This window comes from Canis lupus, chromosome 35 (genome assembly GCF_048164855.1).
Source record: "Canis lupus baileyi chromosome 35, mCanLup2.hap1, whole genome shotgun sequence".
NCBI classification, from domain to species: Eukaryota; Metazoa; Chordata; class Mammalia; order Carnivora; family Canidae; genus Canis; species Canis lupus.
Window position 1 is genome coordinate 9,633,442 of NC_132872.1, and position 25,988 is coordinate 9,659,429.

Below are 25,988 nucleotides of genomic sequence, written 5' to 3' on the forward strand. Positions count from 1 at the left end.
TGGAGCTTCTATATGTCTATAACAGATGTTTCCAGATATATACCAAGGCAGTATTTTATTTCTTCCAGGACCTGCTGAGATACTCTTTTTACTCCTAAAACAATTGTATACCAAACCCTACTTCCCCTGAAGCCATCCCCCAGACCGTGATGACACTTAAGTGAAATGCTATACAAGATTCCTCTTGACTTCATAACATACAGTCTATAAACACACTTACCTTTCACTGATTATGAATTAACTGATGCTGCAGCTTGCTGTCACAGCTGATGAGAACCTAAATTTATACTGCCAGGTGTGTATTAGTAGGCACAGAGGGTAGGTACATTCTGGAGCCCTTTCCATTTCCTGGCTGTACCTTATTGAGATTAGAAAATTGGCAGCCTTGGATGGTGTAGACCTATCAGGCAAGTCCCCACAGGCTAGAGAAAGTGGAGGCAGAGTAGGAACCTGTACATGTGCTGTGCTCGATTCAAAGGATTTGGGTTTCATGTTTCATCAGGTCAGTCTTTCTGGGAATCCATTGTCCTGCCTCTAGGGCTGACATTAGATAATTTTGGTTGGTGAGCCACCATAGCACTGAACCAACTCTTGAATGTGAAGGAAACATTGTCTGGCTTTGGAAGTTTCTCAAATGTGCAAAATTAGGAGATCCAGTTATATACAGTACATCATCTTCATAAGCTTTGTATAGGAGTCACAGGGTAGCAAGCCTTTCTTTATTTAGAGTTACCCTCATGTCCCAGCAAAGTGAAGGCATTATTCTTGTTCACCTCATTTGCCTCAGCCTTAACATACAGGATTAAGTGGATTTCTCAAGATCTGAAGAATAAGCGGAAGGAAATTCTATTAAAAATGAGATTGGATATGGTGCTTGTCCTCACTGACAATGATGTTCTTGCTTTGTTGGGGGAATGGGATTATTCTGGAATGCCTCCATGTCTATTTTTCCCTTCTTTGAAATGCCCAGGGAGACAAGTGAATATGTATTTACCTAAATTAAATAAATTGTTATTATTTCATCAACACAGTTGTTCCCCTTGACATTTTCAGAGTGCCTTTTAGTAGTTGTTATTAGATGCAATGCTTATAATTCCCTAGTAAATAAGAGATTTGTACATCCTCTTCACAGGTGAGATCTTTGAAGGTACTGGGTGATTAAATATGCATAGGTGGAATAATGAGGCACCTGTCTAATATCATCTATGTAAAGAGTTTAAAGGATTGAGTTACTTTTAACTTGAACATGCATTTATTGAATGTCTGAGATATACCAGTGTTTAGGTGTTATGGATTAAAAAGTAAGATACCCTGCCCTCGGGGACCTAAAAAATTAATAGCAAGAATAATGTAAACAATTAAGAGTGTGGTGCTCTAGATACTGTAATGAGTGTATAAGCCAGGTGATAACTCCTTGTAATGAATGTGCTTCAGGGTTAGTCTGTGAACTCCATAACATCCTATGCAAAACTTTGTGTATAAACTTTTTTTCTCTTGAGAAAAAACTCATGCTTTTCATTCAAATTGTATTTCAAAGGAATATAATAGCACAGAACAAGTTAAGAACTATTGGTATAAGATATTGAGAATCAAGGTAAAATAAGATCCTATAGGCAGGGGCCTCGAAATTTATAAATATTGACTTGTCCCGATTGCTCCTTTCACATGCAATTGCCATGAGAGCTCTACTTACAAGGGACAAGATTAGACTATGGGCCCTAATGTGGAATGCAGAGCTTTCTGTTAAAGCTGCCTGGACTGTTGACTTAGGGTCAAATCCAGGCTAGGACTCTTAAGGCCTAACCCTACCACTAGCCACGCTATGAATAACGTTGGCTGAATAATGCCTTAAATCTTTTAGATCAAATTTAGCTACTCCTCAAAAAAAATCCAAAATTAGTCACTCTTATCTTTCTGTGGGAGAGAAGATTGACCAGGGAGGTTGTAAGGGATAGAAGCTTTTTAAACTATTGTTGTTAGGTTATAGGTGGGAGAGGTTCTCAGGAAAGTTGTAAACAAACTGAAATTTAATCCATAAACAAGTTTTCACTGAAGGAACAGTGGCAAAGAATGGTTTTCAAGAAAGGCTGGTGGTAAGGATTTCTATACTCTCAAAATAATTTTTTTTAATTCTATTTATTCATGAGTGACCCAGAAAGAGAGAGGCAGAGACATAGGCAGAGGGAGAAGCAGGCTCCATGCAGGGAGCCCAATGTGGGACTGGATCCTGGTACTCCAGGATCGCACCCTGAGCTGAAGGCAGACGCTCAACAGCTGAGCCACCCAGGCATCCCAAAATAATTGTTCTTCAGGTGGTATCTAAAATATTAACTTTTACTTACCTTGATAATTACCTTGCAGTTGTAATGGGGAAACAAGATGAGATGGATAGAAGAGTTACTTTGCAAGTTAGTCCTTCCGTTTGAATCTAGATATTGGATGAGGAAACCAATCATCAAACTGGTTCTGAGATGACATAGACAAGATAGGTTGTAGAGAGGGGACAAGTGTCAGTGCTGGTGAGTCAGTGGAAGACACTGAAGAATGATTTAGAGGTCATCAATACAAAAATGAATGCTTTAAAGAAAAAAAAACCCAAAAAGCAAAAATAAGTGCTTTAGGCTGCAAACAAAAAACCCAGCTCTGGGTAATCAGCAGACACCCAGCCACAGCTAGGAATGAAGGCAGACTGGGGTAGTAGGCCCAGCTGTCATGCCATAAGAAGTCTGCCTAGAATCCTACCACTGATAACTCATCACTGGAAAGCATACACATCTTCGCCTATCCACAACGCGTACTGTGAGTTTTTGTTTTCCAAGATTCCCATGTCTTCGTGTCCCTACTTTTAGATTCAAAATCCTAGGAAAGGGCCTCTTGTTGATGGAGTAACCTGGTGGCCGGAGGGGAAGGGAAGGGTAAACATCAATCTTTTTAGACCTTGTAGCATGATGACTAAAATGTGTGCATCAAGGCATATCTTTGAGAAAAGGAAAATTCAGGTACTGGTTAATCAGGAAAACGCTATAAATGTCTAGTACAGTTGGAAAGTCTTGTTTTTTCCTAAGGAAATGTGTCCCTCTCTTGTATGTTGACCAAACTCAGTAACAGTTGAGGAATCTGATATTTGTTGTGGGAATAGACTAGACTCACTGAATCTCAAGGAACTTTTGAGAGGCTTAAAGTATGGGGCCAAGTGGCAATCTTAGCAACGGAAACTGTTGGATGAGGTTATATAGTGGGTAGGCCAGATCTGCTTCTGTGATGAAGCTATGATCTTAATAAATTCACTACATTTAAATTGGACTCAATATCTTCACCAACAAAATTAAGGAGGGATTTCTAACTGCCTAGGCAATATCTTCATATAATAAATCATTTATTAAATATTTATTCTGTATCTTCTCTATGCTAGCCCATAGTCTAGGCATTAGGTAACAGTAAAAAGCACGTGTAAAAAAGTCTCTGCTTTCCTGGAGCTTGTGTTAAACTGCATAGACATTCAACTTGGGGTGGTGGTGGGTGATCAGACAGGGAGAGTGAAAATCAATAATTCTAGTTCGGATATTCTGAATTTGAAATAATTATTAAGTAACCGCATAGAAATGCCTGGATTTTCAGGGGAAAAGAAAGGACCAAAAATAGAATTTTGAGCTTTTGAAGTCTATTGTGTGGTGTTTAAAGCCATAAAATGAATGAGGTCGTCTAAGCTATGAGCAGCAATTGAGAAGAGGGCTGAGGACTTAATCCTGAAGTATTCTAATATTTAGAGCACTATTATAAGAGGGACCATTGAAATAAATGAGACTAAATAAGTAGATGAGAGAATGAGACTCTCGTAGCATCAGAGGAAATATGGAGGGGATCCCGGGGTGGTTCAGCGGTTTGGTTCCTGTCTTTGGCCCAGGGCGTGATCTTGGAGTCCTGGGATCAAGTCCCGCATTGGGCTCCCTGCATGGAGCCTGCTTCTCCCTCTGCCTGTGTCTCTGCCTCTCTCTCTCTCTCTCTCTCTCATGAATAAATAAATAAAATATTTAAAAAAAAAAAAAAGGAAATCTAGGAAGGAAGTGATTCAAGAATTAAGGAGTGGCCCTCCTTGTCAAATGCTGATCTTTCAGTCGTTTATTGTTTTTGACAAGATGTGGGCCCCTGGGGAGCTTGATAAGTGCTCCCTGTCAAGTGATAATGACTAGAACCCAATTGAAGGGGATCCAGTAGAGAATCCCTTATGAGAATATGGAGGCACAGAGGGTGCATGACCCTTTTAGGAAGTATTGTGAAACCACTAGTGCTAGAGGCTATTACCACCAGCTCAGATCTCTTTTATCATTTGTCATTGTATGATAAGGTCACAATTTCTTATCTTAGAGAAAACAATATATTAGTCCAACCAAAATCCTATGTCCCTGCTCTGAATGAGGGACAGAGAAGGTAAATTTCTAAGATGGGAGGTGTAGTCCTTGTTGCTAATAATACTCACATAATGGGAGTTGCTCCAAATTAAAACAGGTTATCCAGGTGTGTATCTCAAAATATTAACAGATGTCTACTGTTCTCTGTATTATATATCTTGTATCTAGTTTGATCTCCCACTTCAGATACAACTAACATCATTCTGACCATTTTTATCTCACGTATTGTTTTTTTTTCCCTCTTCCTCTAGCCGGTATCTGTTATGCACCACAACTGTTCAATGAATTTTATGTACAACTCTGATGATCCATCTTTTCCAAAAGGTGATAATACATTCTCCTCATTGTAGAATCAATTTCAAACTCCATAGTCTAGAATCCAAGGAACTTAAATATTAAGTCACAGTCATTTCTTGCTAGTCTTATTTTCCAACATTTTTAAAGCACTTCCTGATCTGACAAGACAAATTGTTTAATGTGTATTTTTGCCGTGCATAATGTTATTCATTGTCCTTCTTGAGATAGTCTCCATACTCCTGTCTACTCTTCTGTTTAGCCTTACAGAATTCTCCTCTAGGTAGAAATAATGCATCATTTTTCATAATGTTTATAGTGTTATCTAGCAATTTGTTAAATGAGGTGTATACATTTGTGGGGAGGGCAAAGGCGTTGTTTTCTAAGTTTCATTTTAGTTTTTATCCAGAAAACAAGGTATCCTGGCTTAAAAACTTAGTTTGTCATCTAGCTTTGTAGAAAACTGAAGCTCTTCCCCATCTCCCAATATTCCTATGAATGTCTAGGTGGCTAATATTCCTTGGTCACTTCTGCCTCTGAAATTCTCAAGACTGTCTTTTCTAAACAACATGTAATCAAATGTGAAACTTGGACCTTTCTCATTTTCTATAATATCAATCAGTTAATCCATCAAAATAAAAATGAAAGTCAACAATGACAACAGCCCATTGAACATGTGGTACCTGCATTTAAAATTGTACCAACACACAGTCTCAATTTAAGAGAATGTGTTAGGCATTCCTATACTTAAATATTCTTAGGGCTCTCCTACAAATAAAGGTTCTCAACTAATCCCTCTAATCCACCCTTCCTCTATAATTTAGCAACTGCCATTCTGTTGCCTCTGAGGAAGCCCCTTGCTGTCCTTGTTTTACTTTTCAAAGGCAATTTAATGTTTTACTTAGTTACCAAGGCTTTTAAAGCACCTATGATTTGAGATTTATCCCCTATACAAAGTGACCTATCAAGGCACATTTTCAAAAATAACTCTCTTCTCGAAAGTAACTGTTAAGGGTTAGGTGTTGAGATTTTCCTTTTCATTTTATTTATTTTTTGTAACACTCTTCTCTCTCTCTAACTATGTAGCAAATTCCTCAAGAACATAGAGACTGAAAATCTTATGTGTTCCATGGGGTCAAGCACAGTGCCTGACACATAGCAGTCATTGCATATGTGTTGAATGAGGGAATGGTTGATACTGAATGTTTCTTTCAGGTACAAAATTCTGTTTTTTGCTTTTTCTCCAAATAGTTTATTCTGAACTCCTAAAAATGCTTATGAACATTCCTATTAATTTTTTTAATATGCCTATTAATTATTGATAAGTACTGGCATAGAATATTGAATAAATATTTAAAAGGAATGAATGATCTATCTTCTTGTGGGATTATCCCCTTTATGATTATATAATGTCCTTCTTTACCTCTTTTATAGTCTTTGTTTTAAAGTCTAGATTGTCTGGTATAAGTATTCCTATCCTGGCTTTCTTTTGACATCCATTTGTGTTATAAATATTTCTCTACCCCTCACTTTCTCTTTTTTTTTTTTCTTTTCCTTTAATATTTTATTTATTTGAGAGAGACACAGAGAACAGACCAGGAAGGAGCAGAGGGATAATCTCCATCACAGAGTCTGACCTGAGGCTTGATCCCAGGACCTTGGGGTTATAATCTAAACCAAAGGCAGATGTTTAACTGACTGAACCACCTCTCCTCCCCACCATCCCGTCACTTTCAATCTATAGGTATCTTTAGGTCTAAAATGAGTCTCTTGTAGGTGGCATATGAGTGGGTCTTGTGTTTTACTAGTTTATCTGTTCTGCCCCCCTGTGTCTTTTGATTGGAACGTTTAGTTCATTTACATTCAGAGTAATGTTCTGTTGTTGTTTCTAGAGATATTCTCTGATTTTTCTAACTTCCAGTCTCTCCTTTGCCCTCAGAGTTCCCTTTAATATTTTTTATTAGGGCTGGATTAGTGGTCATGAACTCCTCTAGTTTTTGCTTGGGAATGCTGTAGACTTTTCCCATTCAGCATTATGAATGCCACTCTCTTCTGGGTTGCCAGGTTTCTGTTGAGAAATATTCACTTAGCTTTATGGGCTTTCCCTTGTAAGTTAAGGACTTATTTTGTCTTGGTGCTTTTAAGATCTTTATCACTGTATTTTGCAAACTTAATTACAGTATGTCTTACTATTGGCCTGCTTTTGTTGATTTTCATGGGAGTCCTCTGTGCTTCCTGGATCTGGATGTCTGTTTCTTTCCCTAGATTAGGGAATTTTTTTTGCTATTATTTCTTAAAATAAATTTTCTGTCCCCTTTCCTCTCTCTCTCTTTCTAGGACTCCTATAATGAAATCACATTTCCCTAAGACTATTTTCTTGCTTCATAATTCTTTTCTCTTTTGTTTAGCTTTATTATTTTCCATTATTTTGTCTTCTAGGTCACTAATTCATTCCTTTGCTTCTTCCAGCCTGCTGTCCATTGCATCAAGCCTGTTTCTAATCTTGTTTGTTCCATTCTTCATCTTGAATGATTCCTTAAGTCTTATCTTTTTGGTAAGGGTCTCACTGATAACTTCTTTCTTTTCTCAAGTACAATGAGTATCCTTATGATTGTTGCTTTAAATTCTCCATCAGGCATGTTACTTATACCTGTTTCACTTAGATCTCTGGCTTTGGCCTTATCTTTTTTCAATTGAGATGCATTTTTCAGTCTTGGCATTTTGCCAAAGTCTCTGCCACTTTCTTTATGTTAGAAAAGCCATGTGTGGGATGCCTGGGTGGCTCAGTGGTTGAGCATCTGCCTTTGGCTTGGGTCATAATCTCTGGGGTCCTGGGATTGAGTCCCACATCAGGCTCCCTGCAGGGAGCCTGCTTCTCCCTCTGCCTGTGTCTCTGCCTTCTCTCTGTGTGTCTCTTGAATGAATAAATAAAATCTTTTTTTTTTTTCTTAAAAAGAAGAAAGAAAAGAAAAGGCATGTGTCTCTTTCTCCTAAAAGTAATGGCCTTATGAAGTAGAGGTTACCTAGTACCCAGGGCCTGGGGCTTTGAGGAGTGTCGCCAGTGTATTTTGTGTACTATGCCGTTGTAAATATTTTTGCATCCAACAAGGGAGGACCCAAAAACATTAAAAAATTAGTAACAAACATGAAGGGACTAATTGAAATTAATAGGGGATTTTAACACCCTACTTACATCAATAAACAGATCATATAAACAAAATAAACAAGGAACAAATGGCTTTGAATGACACACTGAGCCAGATGAACTTACCAGATATAGTCCATCCCATCAGCAGAATACACATTTTCAAGTGCACATGGAACATTTTCCAGAATAGATCACATACTGGGTTACAAGTCAGGCCTCAACAAATACAAAAAGATTAAAATCATACCATGTACCTTTTCTGAACACAATCCTATGAAACTAGAAGTCAACCACAAGAAAATGTGGAAAGACTACAAACACATGGTGGTTAAAGAATAAATGGGTCAACCAGTAAATTAAAGAAGAAATAAAACATGGAAACAAATGAAAATAAAAACACAATGGTTGAAAAAAACCTTTGGTATGTAGCAAAAGCAGTCTTAAAAGGGAAGTATATAGCAATATAAGCTTACCTCAAGGAGCAAGAATAAAACAACCTAACTTTATGCCTAAAGGAGCTAGAAAAAACAACAGCAAATGAATCCTAAAGCCAGCAGAAGGAAAGCAATAATAAAGATAAGAGCAGAAATAAATGACAAACTAAAAAACAACAACAAAAACCCAGTAGAACAATGAATTGAAACCAAGAGCTGATTCTTTGAAAAGATTAATGAAATTGATAAAACCCAGCCATACTTATCAAAAACAAAAGAGAAAGGACCCAAATAAATAAAATCACAAAGAGAAGAAATAAAACCTAACACCAGAGAAATACAGTTATAGAATATTATGAAGAACTATATGCCAATAAGTTGGACAACCTGGAAGAAATAAATTCCTAGAAACCCATAAGTGACCAGAATTGAAAAAGGAAGAAATAGGTAATTTCAACTGATTGATAACCAGCAAAGAAATTGAATCAATAAACAAAAGTCCAGGGCCAGTGGCTTCACAGGCAAATTCTACCAAACATTTATTTTTTTTTTTAATTTTTAATTTATTTCCTACCAAACATTTAAAGAAGTGCTAATACACATTCTTCTGAAACTATTCCAAAAATTAGAAATTGGAGGAAAACTTCCAAAATCACTTTATGAGGCCAGCATTACTTTGATACTAAAACCAGATAAAGGGGTTACTGGGTGGCTCAGTGGATGGGCGTCTGCCTTTGGCTCACGTCATGATCCCAGAGTCCTGGGATCTAGTCCCACATCAGGCCCCCTGTGGGGAGTCTGCTTCTCCCTCTGCATGTGTCTCTGCCTTTCTATCTGTGTCTCTCATGAATAAATAAAATACTTTAAAAATTTATCATATAAAGACTCAACTCCTAAAAAAGAGAACTCCACCGGCTAGTATCTCTGATAAACATGGATGGAAAAATTCTCAGTAAAATACTAGCAAACTGAATCCAACTATACATTAAAAGAATCACTTAACATTATCAAGTGGGATTTATTCCTGGCTTGCAAGGGTGATTCAGTATTCACAAATCAATCAACACGATACACCACATTAATAAAAGAAAGAAGAGCCTTATGATTTTCTCAATAGATGCAGAAAAAGGTTTTGACAAAGTACAACATCCATTCATGATAATAATCCTCAACAAAATAGGTTTACAGAGAATATACTGCAACACAATAAAGGCCATATATGAACAAAACACAGCTAATATCATACTAAATAAGAAAAAAAAAAACTGAGAGCTTTTCCTCTATAGTCAGCTACAAGATAGGGATGTCTATTCTCATCACTGTTAAACATAGTACTAGAAGTCTTAGCCACAGCAATCAGACAACAAAAATAAAAGGCATCCAAATGGGCAAGGAAGAAATAAAGCTTTCACTATTTACAGATGACCTAAAACTCAATATAGAAAACCTGAACGACTCCACCAAATAACTGCTAGAACTGATGCACAAATTCAGCAGTCACAGGTTACAAAATCAACACACAGAAATCTGCATATCTATATACCAATCATGAGCAGAAAGAGAGATTAAGGGATTAGTCCCATTTAAAATTGCACCAAAAACATTAAGATACCCAGGAATAAACCTAACCAAAGAGGCCAAAGACCTGTACTCGGCAAACTATAAGACACTAATGAAGGAAATTGAAAACGACACAAAGAAATGGAAAAACATTCCATGCTCATGGGGTGGAACAACAAATATCTTTAAAATGTCCGTGTTACCTAAAACAATCTATACATTTAATACAATCCGTATCGAAATACCACCAGCATTTTCACAGAGCTAGAACAAGAAATCCTAAAATTTGTATGGAACCACAAAAGACTCTGAAAAGCCAAATAAACCTTGAAAAAGAAAAGCAAAGTTGGAAGCATTGCAATTTTAGACTTCAAATTATATTACAAGGCTGTTGTTATCAAGACAGTATGGCATCGGCGCAAAAATAAAGGCATTGATCAATAGAACAGAGTAGAAAATTCAGAAATGAGCACATAACTGTATGGTCAGTTAGTCTTTGACAAAGGAAAGAATAGGCAGTAGGAAAAAGTCTAATAAGTGGTGTTGCCAAAACTGCACAACAACTTGCAAGAGAATGAAACTGGAATACTTATACCATACACAAAAACAAAAATCAAAGTGGATTAAAGACCTAAATGTGAGACAGGCAACCATCAAAATCCTAGAGGAGGACATAGGCGGTAGTCTCTTTGGCATCAGCTGTAGCAGCTTCCTTGTAGATAAGTCTCCTCAGAGAAAGGAAACAAAGGTAAAAATAAACTATTGGTACTTCATCACAAGAAAAAGCTTCTGGGCAGTGAGGGAAATGACCAACAATACTAGGAGGCAACCTAAGGAATGGAGAAAGGTATTGGCAAATGACATATCTGATAAAGTGTTAGTATCCAAAATCTGTAAAGAACTTCTACGACGCAACAGTCAAAAAGTGAGTAATCAAAACGATGAATAGAAGACATGAATAGACAGTTTTCCAAAGAAAACTAAACAAGTGAACAAGGAAAAAAACAGACATACCAGGTAACAGACTCTTAACTATAGAGAACAAACTGATAGTTGCCAAAGGGGGAGGCCATGGGGGGGATAGGTAACATAGGTAGTGGGGTTTAAGGAGTGCATGTGTCACGAGTACCAGGTATTGCATGGAAAAGTTGAATCACTATATTGTACACCTGTACTAATATTACACTAATATTTTTTTTAATATTACACTAATATTACACATTCAAATAATTGGAATTTGAATAAAAACCTAAAAAAAAAATAAATAAAAGGAATGAATGAAGGCTCCTGATCCTAGTGGATAGGACATCAGTTTGTAGTGAAATCAGAGTCTGGGACATTGATGCTTGGCACTAATGTGATGGCAGATTTTTGCAGTAATTTATATTTGCTATTACTATCACATTTAAGTGAAAGACCATCTAAAATAGGATTTAGAATAAATAGGTTTATAGTCCACTGGTTCCCCATAGCATTTATGCAGAACTTTCTTTCACTGGCTTTTTAAATTTTTTTTATTTTTTTTAATTTTACTCCCCCAGGGCGTTTCACGTCCTCCTCATAGGAGAGTATTGCCTCCTTTGGTCAAGCGCTGCCTATGTTCTGTTTATAGCTCCACAGCACTTAGATGTTCCATAGATTTTTGCTAAAGTGAATTGATTGGAATTGGGAAGTTTCTCTGAACCTCTTGGTACTGACTCTCATCTTTCTTTCATTCTAGAAATGTCTAAATCTTTTATGTTCTCCAGAGACCAAAACATATACCCAGTGTTTCAAAACAAAGGCTTGTTTTTCTACCTTCAATATTGAAAAAATAGAAACAAAACTAAATGAAAATGAACGAAATCTATAAAGATGAAATAGTGAAGTATCCCTTTTTAGATGAATCAACAAAAATAATACTCTAAAGACCAAGATATTTAATCAAATAAATAAATCAAATGCTAAGTTAAATTGAGAGCCATCAAAGGGAAGCGGTTTTTCAGATCTTTAGCAAGTATGAAAAATTGAACCATATGTCAAAAATAGGAATGTTTTATCTTTGTATAACATAACAATGTTCTCAAAATGTGGACAGCATAAGGAAGAATCCAGGGAGGGAGAGCTATTAGGCATGAAACAAGGGTGCTATTTAGAGAGCGCTGCCTGTGATGGAGCGGCATATACTTAAAAAGTGAATATGAATGTATTGTTTTGAAATGTATTGTTTGAAAGATCCACGATGATAGAAGCCCAAGTGATTTTTAAAATAGAATTTACTTTGCTTATATTAATAGATAATCCTCCAAAGAAATAAATGTGCTTAGGATAGCTGGCATATGGGGGAAGAAACTCATGTAATTTGTTGTCAAGCAACTGGATTTGAATCCGGGATTTGCTACTGATTACCTGAGTAACATGAGGCAAAGGGCCCATGCTATCCTGCTATCCTGAAATGTAACTTCCTAATTTATGAACTAAGGAGAAGGTTGTGTTCCTTGAAAGTTTGTTGTATTATATGACATAACATGGAGATCTAGGACAGGAGTAAATGTTTTCTGTAAAGGGCCAGGTAGTAAATAATTTAGGCTTTTTGGAACAGATACACTGTGTTCTCAACTCTGCCACTGTAGTGCAGAAGCAGTCACAGGCAATATGTACACAAAATGCTGTGGCCGTGTTTCAATAAAACCTTCTGTGCAAAATCAGGCGATCACTCAGATTTGTCCTGTGGGCCGTAGTTAGCCAAGCCATGATCTCAGGCGATGGCTGTTGTGTTGGCAGTGCTCATACATAAGCTTAATATTAAAAAACCTCCCAGCACACTTCCTGTCATGTAGAAAATCTTGAATAAATGCATTGGGTCAATCAATCAATAAATCAGGGAATGAATATAGCCTGGTGAGGATCATTACCATCCCCAATCTTATCCTTTAATATGTTACTGCTTCACATGACATTTTTGGCTGTTTTTATGAGATCATTTGACAGTTCCTACTGATGTCCCAGATATAAGAAAGTAACAGTACTGCAGTCAAAAATTTTCTGTAAATGATTTTCTTAAAACATTTTTGAAACAATTGGCTGAAGATAGGATGTTCGGAAAGCTCAGTACTTAAAATTGAAGGAAATCCCCTATAGCATTTTTTCCTAAACAGTGTTCTATGGATAAGTGTGTCCTAGGAAATATTAATAGGTTTCTTCAGTAAAATATTTTTGAGAAATGCTGTGTTAAACAAAATTAAATAGATTTCTTTATTACAGACATTCTCAGAGGCTTTGATGTTAAAGAGGGTGGAGGAGTACATTCGGCACATTTTCCCAGATATTTAATTTTTTTTTTTTTCGTAGACCTATTACCATTTTCCAGTATACAGTCTTTGGAGAATACTATTTGGGAAATACTACTCTGTAACATAAATAAAGTCTTCATACATTTGAAATAAATGGTGTGAGTGGACTGCTCAGACAAGGAACTGAGTGAACCAACGGGGGAAAAAAGTACTAACAGATAACTGTTAAAGCTCCTTCGTTTTTTCATTCCATTATTTCTTCAGCCATCATTCAGTGTTTATTCTGTTCAAGGTAGAACTATATCCCTATTCCTACTCAAAAATCAGGGTTAGCTTTGTGAATAGAAAGTTTAGATACTCTAAAATAAATGGCTAAAATCTCAAGCTCTTTGTTTCACATCTATAAAAATCTTTCTGAATTTCATGGGAAGATAAACTTTTATTTCCAAAAAAGAACTTCAAAGTTCTATAAAGATAAAAGAAGAGCTCCAGTGAGTGAACTAGAGTAATATTTGGCAATAACCTGCCGGAGAGCTCATCTGAATTAGAAAGAACCGTGATAACAGATCTCTTATAGTTTAGGTCCATAGAAGCTTGAAATAGGATTGAAGCAGCCTGGTTGAAACTAATACTCTTCCGTTAGAATCATTTACAAAATTTGATAATGAATTTCATTTAAGTAGAAATGAAGGAGATGAATCATTTCTGGACAACCTTCTGTGTATTTCAGGACAATACATTTTTTTTTTCCTAGTCTCAGGGAAGCACCAGAAAACGTGAAGGAACTGTTCCAACTAAACAATGGTTATACCGTCAACATTACCAGTCACTGATCTTTCTATCGCAGGGCTTCCTTGTGCTGTTGGTGGCAGAAAGGGATGCAAGGAACACAAAGTGTTTTATAAATGTGAGGCAAAAAGATAACTATCTTTTTTTTTTGTTGTTCCTCCTCATCCTCAACACATGCACACACACGCACGCATTAACTTTTCAGAATTTCTCATAAGGATTTATTTTTTTAATAATAAATGTATTTTTTATTGGTGTTCAATTTGCCAACATACAGAATAACACCCAGTGCTCATCCCGTCAAGTGCCCCCTTCAGTGCCCGCCACCCACTCACCCACACCCCCCGCCCTCCTCTCCTTCCACCACCCCTAGTTCGTTTCCCAGAGTTAGGAGTCTTCATGTTCTGTCTCCCTTTCTGATATTTCCTACCCATTTCTTCTCCCTTCCCCTCTATTCCCTTTCACTATTATTTATATTCCCCAAATGAATGAGAACATATAATGTTTGTCCTTCTCCGACTGGCTTACTTCACTCAGCATAATACCCTCCAGTTCCATCCACGTTGAAGCAAATGGTGGGTATTTGTCGTTTCTAATAGCTGAGTAATATTCCATTGTATACATAAACCACATCTTCTTTATCCATTCATCTTTCGATGGACACCGAGGCTCCTTCCACAGTTTGGCTATCGTGGCCATTGCTGCTATAAACATCGGGGTGCAGGTGTCCCGGCGTTTCATTGCATCTGTATCTTTGGGGTAAATCCCCAACAGTGCAATTGCTGGGTCGTAGGGCAGGTCTATTTTTAACTCTTTGAGGAACCTCCACACAGTTTTCCAGAGTGGCTGCACCAGTTCACATTCCCACCAACAGTGTAAGAGGGTTCCCTTTTCTCCGCATCCTCTCCAAGATTTGTGGTTTCCTGCCTTGTTAATTTTCCCCCATTGTCACTGGTGTGAGGTGGTATCTCATTGTGGTTTTGATTTGTATTTCCCTGATGGCAAGTGATGCAGAGCATTTTCTCATGTGCATGTTGGCCATGTCTATGTCTTCCTCTGTGAGATTTCTGTTCATGTCTTTTGCCCATTTCATGATTGGATTGTTTGTTTCTTTGGTGTTGAGTTTAATAAGTTCTTTATAGATCTTGGAAACTAGCCCTTTATCTGATAGGTCATTTGCAAATATCTTCTCCCATTCTGTAGGTTGTCTTTGAGTTTTGTTGACTGTATCCTTTGCTGTGCAAAAGCTTCTTATCTTGATGAAGTCCCAATAGTTCATTTTTGCTTTTGTTTCTTTTGCCTTCCTGGATGTATCTTGCAAGAAGTTACTGTGGCCAAGTTCAAAAAAGGTGTTGCCTGTCATAAGGATTTTATCTGCAACAATCTTGTTTCTTCTTGTTGAAGATCATCTTGAAACGATGTTTTCTATAGGTCTGGTGGGACAAGAATTGGTTCTATAAAGTCATCTGATAAATCATGTTTTTAGTGACTTGATTATATTGTTACATATTATGTGTTTAATTTGTGCTTCTAAAATACTTAGTGCTAAGTGTATACAAGGCATGGGATTAATGTCTACTTTTCTTTTTTAAAAATTTGATTTGAATGATAGAGAGCAAGCACACATGCACAAGTGGGAGGGGTGGAGAGAGAAGAGAGAATCTCAAGCCAAATTGATCTCACGATCCTGAGATCACGACCTGAGCTAAAATCAAGAGTTGGACACTTAACTCACTGTGCTACCCAGGCACCCCTCAATTAATGTCTAGTTTTCATTGTAAACTGGAATTGGTGATTAACAGGACCCAACCCAACTTAACAGTGTTTATCCATTCTTGGAAAATATGACTTATAGAAAAGCAATACAGAATAAGGATATACGCCAAGTACTTAAGGATGATCTGAGTTAATTAGATGGTTACAAGCTAAGCACGATGAATATATGTAATTGCCTAATGTTACATAATATAATTTCTCAGAGATTGAGAAATAGATAGACCTCTCTTCAAATCTTAGTGAGAAAATTCTAAATTCCCTTAGATACTTGACAGGAGCTGGGTGGAGAGTGAGACTTGACATTCATGTTTGAGATTGTGGGTTCTGCAGTGTGAACTTTGTACGGTGTGGGGAGATGCTTCTTCCCCAGTTCAGTGGGTATCTTGTAATTCAAGTGAACGGTTGCAACTGAGAGAACAACTGGCCAAATCCATACAGAGGCTATTTTTGCTCTTTCTCAATTTGGTAAACAATTGGTGCCATTTTAAAATTTATCATTATCAATATTAGTATCAGATGTTAAATGAAAATGTCCAAGTCAGATCATATAGTTCTCATTTTTTTTCAGCTCACAGACCTTGAAGACTAGATAGCCATTATGGATACATTTTTCTTTGTAGGATATGGAAAAAAAGGACCAAACATCAAGAAATATCCATGAAAGAACCTAAAATGAATTGATGGAATTAATGACAGAAATATAAAGTAAATTGTGAAAAAGAATGGTAACTTAATCTTAATAAACCCAGCAGAGCCAGTATAATTAAATAGCAACTATGGTATCATTTAATTATTTTTCCCAAACAGCACCACTGTTATATATGAGCAAGAAATAAGTTTTCTGTATTTATTTGGCAAAGCAGCAAAAAATGAATTGAAACTAACATTATCAATTGCAAAAATGACATTACAGTGGATTGGAAGTAATTTGAAATTACACCTAATAGAACAAAGCACACTCCAAATTAATGTATAGTGCTACTAGGAAATAAATGAATTCTTTACTCTTAAAGTCTTTTGTTTTAAGGAGAACCTTTAGCAATGAAAGCCGAATAATTGTCCTGAAGACCATGAAATGAATCAAAGGAGCCGTAAATGGCATTTGTGATTACAAGAAAAAGATTTTTTTCTCTTTGAGTCTCTCTCTTTTTATGCAGTGTGGGCGAAGTCCAATTGTATGACATAGAGCCTCTTAGGTTGTTTTCTTGCCATAACTTTGATAAAACTATTCTCCTTTGTCTGGTTTCATCTTTTATGCTGTACTCTTTTTTTTTTTTTTTTTTTCTTCACACCCACTTTCTCAGGCTGCTCCTTGCCTGCCTGCATCCCACTGTTTGTAAGTGTGTGTATGCTATGACTTGTAAACAAGGAACTGCTATTAGCCAATTCATTAATTAGGGGCCTGTCTGAAGTTCTCCTGTGAAGGATAATAATTTGTTAGCTTAACTAAGATCTTCTTCCTTCCTGAGAAATGTCATTCTGAGAAAATATTGATTGAGGGTGGACCCCTGCTAGGTAATAAATGTACAATTTATATACTTCAGGATACTCAAGTGCATTATCTCTTTTTTGATAGCCAGTAATGACTGTAATAAACTAAAAGCACCTCATTTTAAATAAACAGATATTTTTAGTTGACAATGGAGGCATAATTCACGAATATGCTAATAATTTTTTCTGAGGTAGAAGATTTTAGCCCAAATTGGAATAGACACCTGTGAAGACACTTTATACTCCATATTATTTTACTGTTCCAAAACAAAGTATCTTTGTCTGTGCAATTTCCTAAATAAGAAATACTATTATCTCTGCTTATTCAATTTGAAATAAAAATTCAAAATGATCGTAAGTTCTATCCTTTCATAGTCTGTCTAAAAGTTATAATAAATATGTATTTATTTATTATATCTTTGGTCAAGACGTGTATGTAAAATATCTATTTGTTTCTTCCTAGCCATATTTGATTTTAAAACTGTTGCTTTTGGATGGATGGATGGATGGATGGATGGATGGATGGATGGATAAGCATGGCTTAGTCTTTGGAACTGTAAGGTGCGACTGTTAGATGATCTTTCAGGGTACTTCAAACATCAGTCTTGGTGCTACGCTCCTTTTTGAATATGCTGCGTTCTTAATGTGTAAGTCTTAGTCTTGCTTATCTTAATCATCTGGCCTCTGCTTTTTACCTTTGCTTTTAATTTAGACCTTGATTATTATGTTGCTTTCCTATTGTTAAAGTTTTACTTTTTTAATCTAGGGTTATAACCTCAGCTATGTGAAGTCCACTACAGTCCTTGGAAGAGATGTGCCAGGCCTCTCCTCTTGGCTTCTGTCATGTGGTAGAGCAAAAGACAGCTGAATTTGGAGTTAGAAGATAAGGGTTTGAGGATCATTTTTTTTTTTTTTTGTTCCTACTATTTGTGCCATTGTAGGACATAATCTACCCATGTCTGTGTTATTTTCAAGCCTGTGACTCACCTCAATATCCTATGCATGGAATCCCATTGTAAATGCAGTTTGTTGAAAATAATAAGGTTGATGTGTTTTCCTGTCATTCTAGATGTATTTTACATCCTAGTACCAGAAATGCTGGATCTCACAAGTATAGCTGGTATAAGGGAATGAAGGATCTGAGACCATGTGGGGGCAGGGGAGAGGCCTGTATGGAATATAAGAATGTTTCCTAAGGTGAGGGTTAGGGTGCATGGATATTCGGCAGTGTAATATGTCAAGAATACAAAAAGGGATAATGAACTCAAGCCAGATGCTTTGAGCCAGTGTAAGGAAGGCCAATCTTGTTGGTAGGGCATGGGAACAACGTTGAAGGCATTGTAGTAACACTTGGAGTCACATTGGTGACAGCTTGATGGTGTGGTGGTTTTTAAGGGGATCAAATATGTCTTTAAGAAGGAACCTAGTTATAAGCTGACAGAGTAGGATTTGTCTAAGGGTGAGAGAGAGTCCTTTACGTCAGCTGAGCTCCAGCCATATCTTCATTCCATAGAATGCCAAAGCGGAAATCCAAGTGTATGGATTAGGCAAGTAGGAGAGGCATGATCCAATCTTCTGGCCAAATAAGTTCACTGCCTCATCTGCATATGTGGGCCAGAGCTTCTGGATCTGAATCAAATATAAATTCCCAGCGAAACTATTATGTGGCTTCCAAGTAAGTTAGTTTCTCCTCTGTGCTCTCTCAACACCGTGTTAAAATATCTAAAATGGAATTTAACATCATAATATTTTCATTTGTCATAAGTCTGTTTTCCCTTTAGATCATGAGCTCCTAAGGGTAGGCATAAGATTACTTTCAACTAGCTACCAGCAATGCTTAGGACAATGCCTAGTGTAGAAACATAAACAACAACAACAACAACAACAAAATTATTGAATAAATGCATGAATGAATTAATGAACTAACAAAGCTCTACTTAAGGGCCAAAACATATCTCTGAGTGGTATTTAAGAATCCTGAAAATATATGCCTTTATCACATATTTAACCAGATTCAAGGTAGGGATGTTTTGATGCCTGTGGTGAATATGAGGATGAGGGAGAAATCGGGGAATCTTCTCCACTTTCCTCAGTTTTCTTCTAAAACATTTGGTTTGGACCAAATCTTGATTTCAGCTAAGAACACAATACCACACACTGGAATGCCTCTGGTTCCTTCTAATGTGATACTAGGAAAGCGATTCCAAGCATATATCCTACCAATGGGGGTAGGGGGGCCATTGGTCATTCTGCTAAAGAAGTAGATCTAGGATTCATTGTGAATGTGAATTTCCCATTGCAGGACTCCATAAAACTGATGAAGAGGAGAAAGGACTTTAAATTCCTTTTCTCAACATCCCATTTTGCCATTGAGAACTTTAGTGAGGAAATACTATAGGAATTTGGTTTACAGTTATCCTGTCGGTTGTCTAAACACCCAGCAAGCATTTTGCTGAGGGAATTGTTAGTGTCTGCTTCAGTTTGGAGGCATTTTGGATCAATCAGCCAGTTGATATCCTGAACTGTTCAGGAGGCCCAGACTTCATTACCATATAAAGAGTACTTCTCCCCTCCCACCCCCCCCCCCCCCCCGCCCTGAACTTAACTTGTAACAAAGAATAAGTTTTATCAGACTTTTTAAAATCCAAAGTTAGATACTTTGCTCATGTAGGACTTTTTTTTTTCTTAATCTTCACACCCTCCTATTTCAGAGTGCTGAATTACCAAGTAAGCCAAGAGAAGATTATACTAAAAATGGGACTCTCAGAATTGTGAACTTATTCAGCAGAGATTTTACAGGAACCTCAGGGGATTTTATTCAAAATTGAACTTGAATAATTTTTAATAATACTTTCTGGTTTTGGAAAACTCCTTAAAGTTTCTTTTTTCTTCTTTAATGTGTATAAAGATGAGTATATAGTATATATAAAAAAAAAAACAGTTCAAAGAGAATCTTGGGTATCTAAATCCTTGATGAAAGCTGTTAGTTTGAGTTTATGAAAAGATTTATAACAGTTGTTTTTGGAAAAAGTATGTTCAGGCATAGGATTCTACAAATTCATTCAACAAAAACTTATTGAGTTCATGCCCTATGCCAGGCTTTGTCAGGGTTTCCAGACACCCTTGGTTATATCAGTAGGGCCAATCCGTTCATCTTTGTGATTTTTCTCAAGCAGAACTATCAAGCCCAGTTATAGAGAAAGGTAACTGTGGAATTAACCCAAGATTGACAAAGAGGTACAGGAGAGTGAGAAAGCAATGAAGTCCAGAATGGAGCGTGTATTAAATGGCAGTAGCTATTGCCTGTCCTTTGCTGGAATGCTCTTCCTCCAGACATTGGCATGAGACTTCTTCCCATCATCCACTCTCCCAGAGAAACTTACGTAGGCAAACTGATCTAAACCATTGCCACCCTCATATTCTCCATCCTCCTGTGCAACTTCTTTTTTTATGACTACTCAGCAATATATGAATAGTTATGTTTTTGTTTACCTTTTAGCACTAACGAGTGAGTAAAGCTTCTTAAAGGCGGGGTCTTGAACAGTTTTGTTATCTTTATATTTCATGTGCTTGGATCAGTGATTGGTCATCAGTAAGAGGACCCGGTAAATACTTGCTGAGTGGAAGTATTTATTCCAAGATGAGAGGTAAGTAGTTCCAAGATCCCGGCAGAGGAGTTGAATTCCAACTAAAGGAAACAGTGAGAAAAGGGCAAGTAACAGGAAGGGAGTGAGAGTGTTTGGAGGGTAGACATAGCTTTAAAGAGGGGAGGACCTGAAAACTAGATCCCGGAGGAGAACAAGGGAGAGATCTCGATGCCTAGGCTAAGGCTGCTTGAGGTAACAGGTCATGGGAATTAATGAAGTTCAGGAGGTGTGAGACCAAGATCACAGAGGAGAACTCAGCATGTACCTTTTAAGTTAGGTGGGATTCCTGTGGTGGGTGTTGGAGGAAGAGTGTTGAAGTAGATGAGTGACTCTGAAGAAGGAAGAGGGAATCAGAATTGCTGAGAGGCTCCCTCTGATGCAGTTATTATTCAGATTTTCAGGTGAGAAATCTCATCCTCAGAGGGCCATATGCCTAGAGTTACATGACTGATAAGGAGCACACACAGGATGAAAACACAGTTCTGTGTGGCTCCAGGTTCCATACTTATTCTGCAAGATCATGTTTCCTTCTCTCTCAGAGCCTCCACTCTTCCCTGTTTCCTCCCTTCTCTTAACTTACTTGCTTTGTGCTAAGCATGAGATGATTTAAAAGCTGAATAAAACCATTCCAAGTCATTTTTCTCCCTTTTCCCCTTATTTGGAGGGAAGATTGAAGAAAGCTAAAAAGGCATATAAGGTAAACTATTTTCCAAAATCAGCAGGATATTTCACTAGTATTTTCCATGCATAAGGGGGAAGAAAGCATCTGAGACCAAATCACAATAATAAAGAGAAAATGGTGTCAGAATTTGTTTGTAAAAAAAATAAATGTACTATAACTTAAATTTCTAGAATTTGGCCAAGGAAAATTACATCTCTATTAACTTAAAATACCTTGGTTCCTAAAGATTTAGCTACTGCCTGCAAAATACCCTGCGTGACATATTTAGGAGTTAAAGGGATAATAGTTGTTAAGAAAATCTGTCGGAGATTCCAAAGGATTGAAATGATTAAGGTGTAAAATAAAATTTTATTCAAGTTTGTAGCAATATTGTAATATGTATTAAAAATTTTTTTCAACTGCCTAGAGGACAAAATGAGATTATTTTCAAGGTACATGGGGCCTGTTGCTTAGAAAGGGAAAATGAAGCAGAATGTTCTATTCTGATGATCATAGGTTTGAAATGGTGACCTATATCAGCCGACATCTGGGGATTTATTAAAGATTATGGCGATGTGGTTTGTACCTAGGTATGCTTACAGATGCTGAACTGTTTTTAAGGTCTGTAGTTACGGTTATGTGTAATGGAGACATAGTCATGACTTTTTAATTAACCTGTATAATGCCCATTGATCTCATTTACTTTACTTTTGTAAAATAAAATTTATGTTTCTCTTTTTCATTTCTGGGCTTAGTTCTATAATAGCACAACGGGAGCTTTCAATTAGAGACTTTCAAATTATTAAGTTGGGTCTCCACAGGAAAGGGGAGTGGAACTATGAACAACTAGGTGAGAAAAATTCATCTACTCATTCAAAAACATTGATCAATCAACTCGTATATATGTGGTGCTCTTCTAGGCTCTCCGAGGATACAGAAATGAAAAATGACAAAAACAACCTTGCCCTCATGGCATGCAAATCTAATTGGTGGTGGAGGTGTACTACAGACACACATGTACACACAAATACACAATACAGTTTAGATTAGATAAAGGCAATAAAAAAGAATGGGCTAAGCGGTGAGAAGTGCCAGGGGAATGAAGAGTCAGGGGGATGCTAACTTAGGTAGTCAACTGTTTCTCAGTAAAGGTTAAGTAAATATTTTAAGATTAATTTCATCAGCTATTAGGAAGTGAAGGGAAAGATATAAATTATTGGGCATTTGTTTATACAGCAAGCATTTCAGGAAATTTTTCTTCATAGGATATTGGAAGCAATACTTATCATAACAGATCAATATAAGGATCATTGCACTCATTTTAAAGCTGAGGAGTCTGATATTTAGAAAGATTGACTAATTTCCCCAAGATCATACAATTTCTAAGTGAGTCTTGGTTAAAAAGATCTGTCTGGACTTGAGTGTCCTTTTCTTTTATATTGCACGCACTCTGTGGGAAGAGATGGGAGCTGTAACCTTGAAAGGGAAGAGAAAGGAGGGAGAGCCACACTAGCAGAGGTAATAATAGTCTGTGCCTTGAAAGAGCCAGAATCAAGAAGTTCTGGGGGGCGGGTAGGGTTGTATACCAACCCTTGGTTGGTATAACAAATTAAACACAAACTGGGTGTCTTAAACTATAGACATTTATTATTTCACACTTCTGGAGACCAGAAGTCTGAAACCAGTATCATTAGATTGAAATCAACTTGTGTGCAGGTCAGCACTCCCCCTGGAGGCTCAAGGAAGGAATCCCTTTCCTCGCTTCTTCCAGCCTCTGATGGCTCTGGCATTGCTTGGCTTAGAGCAGCTTCCCTTCAAGCTCTATTTCCCTCTTCACTGTATATATACAATTTTGCTCTGCCTCTCTAGGGATATATACAGTTGCACTTAGGGCCTACCTAGATAAACCAAAATAGTCTCATCTCCAGATCCTTTCATCTGCAAAGATCTTTATTCACTCTCCCATGTAAGGTAGCATTCAGGGCTTCCAGAAATTAGGATGTTTCTTGGATATCTGTTCCAGAGTCACTTTTTACCCAACATCAAGGGTTAAAGAAAATACCATATAGAGGAAAAGACAAAGCAGATGTTTGGAGGCCTTAAATCACCAACTATAAGATTCAAATCGAGGAACCGAGAGACATGAGAAAAGACATCGAATAATACTGGCTCTGCACTGCTTTTTGGAAATACTACTAACCATTCCATCATTCATTATTTATTTAGTTGATCATCATGCTAGAAACAACATAATGGTGGGACAATAGCCATGGTCCCTATCCTTGTGGAGCTTGCAATCTAGTGTGAGGATGAGCTATAGAAGAGTCAGATGTACTATGTGATCACACATGGTAAGGAATGCTATGAATATTAATGTAAGGTGCCTTAGGGATGGGCTTAACAAAAGTTATGGGGAAGTGGTGCAAAAGAAAGTTCCAACATGTTGCATATTGATACATATTCTATATAAAGAATGTTCTTGTTTTCCTTGAAATTTTTTTGCATGATACCTTGAGAATGTGATCATTGAGCTGAGCTCTCATGGATTTACGGTAGTTAAATAGTCAAAGGTAGAAGGAACCAGAGAAGAGTATTCTTGGCAGGCATGAAGACTCTAGGATGAGAATAGTACATTAAGGGGATGGAGCAAAGACCAGTGCAGCTAGTGTGCAGAGAGGAGGGGGCACGGGTGTGAGATAGCTCTGGAAACTAGACAGAAGCCTGATATTGAGGGCCTCTCTTGGCCATGCTCAGATATTCCTGCTGCTTATATAAGCATTAGGAAGTAAAGGAAGAGAAGGTGTGTGTGTGTGTGTGTGTGTGTGTTTTCCTGCTTTTTAAACTTCACCAACAGTAAAATTCACTTTTTAAGAAATGGTTTGAGAGATAAAGTGCACATGAGGAAGAAGAGGGATAAAGAGAGAGCGAGAAGCAGACTCCCAAGTGGAACATGACATGGGGCTTGATCCCAGGACCCTGAGATCATGACCTGAGCAGAAGACAGATGCTTAACCAACTGAGCCACCCAGGCACCCCTAAATTTTACTTTTTGTTATACACTTTGACAAATGCTTTCAGTCATGGTAACTACACTCAAGATCAAGATACAGGTCCGTTCCGGTAGCTCCCCATATTACCTCTTGCCACACCTTGTAGTCAACCCCTACTCTTTTTTTCTGGCCTCTGACAAATACTGGTCAGTGAGGTCTTAAAGCTCAGTCAAAGGGATAGGACTGAAATTCAAGCGAGAAAATGAGAGCCTAATATTGTGATAGTTTAAGAAGTGGGAGGGGGCATGTGTTCAAGAGATATTTAAGATTGAGAACCTTCGTGACATAATAAGTATTTTAATTTGGAGAGGGAGAAGGGAGCATTCAAGAGGTTCTCAGTTTTCTTGCTTGGGTAACTAGAAGGAAGTGGGGCCCTTCAAGAAATGAGAAGAGCAACTATCATTAAAAGTAGGCAAGGATTAAGTTCAGTTTATGGAACCAGTGAGACATCTAAGACCATTTGTGTAGTTGGAAGAATTTTGGGTCTTGGGCTCCTGAGAGAGATTTGAACTAAAGGTTTATACTTGAGAGACTGGAGATTTTCAAAATAATCTAGCCCTTCTCTTTTTTTCAATACATAATAAAATTTTGGGAAAAATAAAAATATTCACTGTGTGCAAACTATCTTCTAGAAATCAATCTGTGTGTGTATGTATTTAATTGTGGAATTTACGGAAAGTGAAAAACATTGATTTTACAGATGAGAAACTAAGACACAGAGCAATTAGGATATATGACCAAGGGGATATCCCCTCTACATGCTAGATGGGGTGCTACCCAATTCATGAATCGCTTAATAAAGCTAGTTAGATCTTTAAAGAAAAATATATATGATCCAAGTTTCACAACTAGGAAAACTCAGTTGGTAATTATATGAGAGCTGTGTCTTAAACTCAATTGCTAAAGACTTATTCAGATGTATTTTATTAAATGGTTAAGCTAGGGATACTAACTGTAGGAAATTAATCATAATTGTCTCTGAAGCTTTTAACAATATAAATGCAGTGTGTAATCATGACCCCTTTTACCTTACCTGCCTATCAAAGCAGGGGAGCAGGGCTTGGAAGATTCTTTGAATTGTTTCTAGCTGATTCTGATGTGTCCTCCTTTCTCTTCACCATCACAAACCATCACTCTCAAAGACATAGGAGTTGACACCCCTTGTGTTGGTGGTCAGACCTGAGATTATTGATGTCATGCAGATATTAATGGATCATGGAAATATGCTACTAGCAGATGTTGGCAAACAACTATATTGTGTGACTATGTACCTGAGCACTAATGACCATGAGATAAGGGGATTCTTGCATAAAGCTGCTTTCTGTACACTGTGTATTGGCACTGATGTCCTATCATGGAGTTTATAGGCATACTCGAATGAAGAGGTAAAATTGGGATTGTTTACGGTTTAGTCTCTAGGTCATATGGACAGAATTTCAGAAATCTATCTAGGCTAT